The following is a 3,438-nucleotide window of genomic DNA, read 5'->3' as shown; positions in this document are numbered from 1 at the left end:
AATCCGGTTAGATTTACTGTTCCTGGATATTTGTGGATGTGAGATTTTTTTTTAATTTTCGGTTTATTTATTTTTATTGCATTTTATTTGTTTTTTGGGGTTTTGTTTTTTTGTTTTTTTTTTTAAACCTGGTTGGATTCACTGACCCCGGGTATTTTTGCATGTGATGTTTTTATTTATTTTATTATAATTTTCTATTCTCTTTGATTGTATTTTGTTTTTTTTGTTTGTTTTTTTTTAAACCCAGTTGCATTCACTGATCCCAGGTATTTTTGCATGTGATGATTTTATTATTTTTTTAAATTTTCTGTTTATTTTCTGTGAATGTATTTTGTTTATAAGGTTGTTTTTTTTTTTTCTTTAAACCCGGTTGAATCCACTGATCTTGGATACTTGTGCATGTGAGGTCTCTGTTTTTTTTATTTTTAATTTTCTATTTGTTTTTTTTTGTTGTTTTTTTAAACCCAGTTGGATCCACTCATCCCGGATATTTGTGCATGTGAGTGAGGTTTTTATTTTTTTTTAATTTTGTTTATTTTCTTCGATTGTGGTGTTTTTTTGTTTGTTTTTTTTTTTAAACCCAGTTGCATTCAGGTGGTTTTTATTTTATTATTTTTTAATTTTCTGTTTATTTTGTTTGTTTGTATTTTGTTTTTTTAGGTTTGTTTTCTTTTCTTTAAACCCAGGTTGCATTCACTGATCACATATTTGTGCATGTGAGGTTTTTGATTTATAATAATAATAATAATAATTTTATTCACTTATATAGCGCTATTAATTCCACAGCGCTTTACATATTTATTTTCTGTTTATTCTCTTTAATTGTATTTTGTTTCTTGGGTTTTTGTTTTGTTTTTTTTAAACCTGGTTGGATTCACTTATTTTTGTATGTGATGTTTTTATTATAATTCTTACTTCTTTAATTATTTGTGGGGTTTTTTTCAAACCCTGTTGGATGCACTGATTCCGGTTGTTTGTGGTCCAACCCATCACTAATCATATATTTCCATCCAACTTTGTGATTTTTTTTTTTAATAAAAAGTTTAACAATGGGGTCTTAATATTTGTCACTTTGTATTTACAGATATGAGCTGATTATAGACCCTGGACCGATAAGAGCCTGATGCTGGCCATATCCTCTTATGTGTGGTGTACTGCAGCTGATGAGTGTGGTCTCTATGCAGGAACACATGCCTGCAAGAAGAACCCCGGCCCCCCTTTAAGATCCCACATGCCTGCAAGAAGAACCCCGGCCCCCCTTTAAGATCCCACATGCCTGCAAGAAGAACCCCCCTTTAAGACCCCACATGTGTACAAGAAGAACCCTGGCCCCCTTTAAGACCCCAGCTTAGATAAAGCACAAAAAGATTGAGGCGTTTTACTAAAAAAAAAAAACAACCACAACAGAGGAGTTTTTGCGCCTTAGGTTTATTAACAGATATCTCCAGCGGCATCCAGCGTCTTTTGGACTTTTGGGTTTGGTGAAGTCTTCAGTAAGCATTTTGGACTCCGCACGGGTTTCGTAAAGCCTTCAAGCGATATTTTGGATTCACTTTGGTTTTGGTGGAGTCTTCAGAAGTCTTTTGGATTCACCCAGGGTTTGCTGAAGTCTTGAGACGCGGCGGCGCTGTGTGGAGACCTCTTCACCGTTTGTGATGGCGCCTTCTGCGTCTGTGAACTGAGACAAGAAGAAGCCATCATTACTACACATTCTGTCCACAGGCAAGTGTGTATATAGATATTTACCTGTCCTATGGCCGGGGTGGCACTTTATGGGGGTCCTCCTGGCTCTGCGTCGCCGCTGACGTCCACTGCATTCATTCAGCGGTCCGGTCCAGGAGTATGAGGATAAATGATAGCCGCATGGCTTTTTATAGTCTCTGACTACTGTGACCTCATAATATGATGACATAGCAAGTGAGTGTGGCCCCTTTATTTAGTCAGCGAGTGAGGCTCCATTATTTACTTAGCGAGGCTCCATTATTTACTTAGCGAGCTCCATTATTTACTTAGCGAGGCTCCATTATTTACTTAGCGAGGCTCCATTATTTACTTAGCGAGGCTCCATTATTTACTTAGCGAGGCTCCATTATTTACTCAGTGAGCTCCATTATTTACTCAGTGAGCTCCATTATTTACTCAGCGACTGAGGCTCCATTATTTACTTAGTGAGGCTCCATTATTTACTCAGCGAGGCTCCATTATTTACTCAGCGAGATCCATTATTTACTCAGCGAGCGAGGTTCCAGGGGGAGGAGGGGGTCACTGGCACTATTATAGTGACATTATGGCTGCCGTCATAGGGACAGTCAAAATACTTCTATTTTACTGCATAAGTGCGCAAGACAATAATTAAAATAATACTGCTCCCCATATACAAATATACTGCCCCTATGTACAAGCATATATCTTCTATAATACTGCCTCTATATACAAGAATATAACCACTATAATACTGCCCCTATGTACAAGCATATACAGTTAGGTCCAGAAATATTTGGACAGTGACACAAGTTTTGCTATTTTAGCTGTTTACAAAAACATGTTCAGAAATACAATTATATATATAATATGGGCTGAAAGTGCACACTCCCAGCTGCAATATGAGAGTTTTCACATCCAAATCGGAGAAAGGGTTTAGGAATCATAGCTCTGTAATGCATAGCCTCCTCTTTTTCAAGGGACCAAAAGTAATTGGACAAGGGACTCTAAGGGCTGCAATTAACTCTGAAGGCATCTCCCTCGTTAACCTGTAATCAATGAAGTAGTTAAAAGGTCTGGGGTTGATTACAGGTGTGTGGTATTGCATTTGGAAGCTGTTGCTGTGACCAGACAACATGCGGTCTAAGGAACTCTCAATTGAGGTGAAGCAGAACATCCTGAGGCTGAAAAAAAAGAAAAAATCCATCAGAGAGATAGCAGACATGCTTGGAGTAGCAAAATCAACAGTCGGGTACATTCTGAGAAAAAAGGAATTGACTGGTGAGCTTGGGAACTCAAAAAGGCCTGGGCGTCCATGGATGACAACAGTGGTGGATGATCGCCACATACTTTCTTTGGTGAAGAAGAACCCTTTCACAACATCAACTGAAGTCCAGAACACTCTCCGTGAAGTAGGTGTATCTGTCTCTAAGTCAACAGTAAAGAGAAGACTCCATGAAAGTAAATACAAAGGGTTCACATCTAGATGCAAACCATTCATCAATTCCAAAAATAGACAGGCCAGAGTTAAATTTGCTGAAAAACACCTCATGTAGCCAGCTCAGTTCTGGAAAAGTATTCTATGGACAGATGAGACCAAGATCAACCTGTACCAGAATGATGGGAAGAAAAAAGTTTGGAGAAGAAAGGGAACGGCACATGATCCAAGGCACACCACATCCTCTGTAAAACATGGTGGAGGCAACGTGATGGCATGGGCATGCATGGCTTTCAATG

The 3,438-nt window shown here is 38.3% G+C and overlaps 1 long non-coding RNA gene across 1 annotated transcript; it reads right to left on the bottom strand.

The window, feature by feature from the left end:
* Window positions 1-1,409: 1,409 nt before the first annotated feature.
* LOC142290558 (uncharacterized) lies at window positions 1,410-1,836 on the bottom strand. Its single transcript, XR_012750342.1, has 2 exons — window positions 1,747-1,836; window positions 1,410-1,678 (listed from the first exon to the last, which is right to left on the bottom strand). It is a non-coding gene; the product is annotated as an uncharacterized LOC142290558 (long non-coding RNA).
* Window positions 1,837-3,438: the final 1,602 nt, after the last annotated feature.

The sequence above is a fragment of the Anomaloglossus baeobatrachus genome, chromosome 2 (assembly GCF_048569485.1).
Source record: "Anomaloglossus baeobatrachus isolate aAnoBae1 chromosome 2, aAnoBae1.hap1, whole genome shotgun sequence".
Lineage (NCBI taxonomy): Eukaryota > Metazoa > Chordata > Amphibia > Anura > Aromobatidae > Anomaloglossus > Anomaloglossus baeobatrachus.
This window is presented reverse-complemented; position numbering and strand designations above follow the sequence as displayed.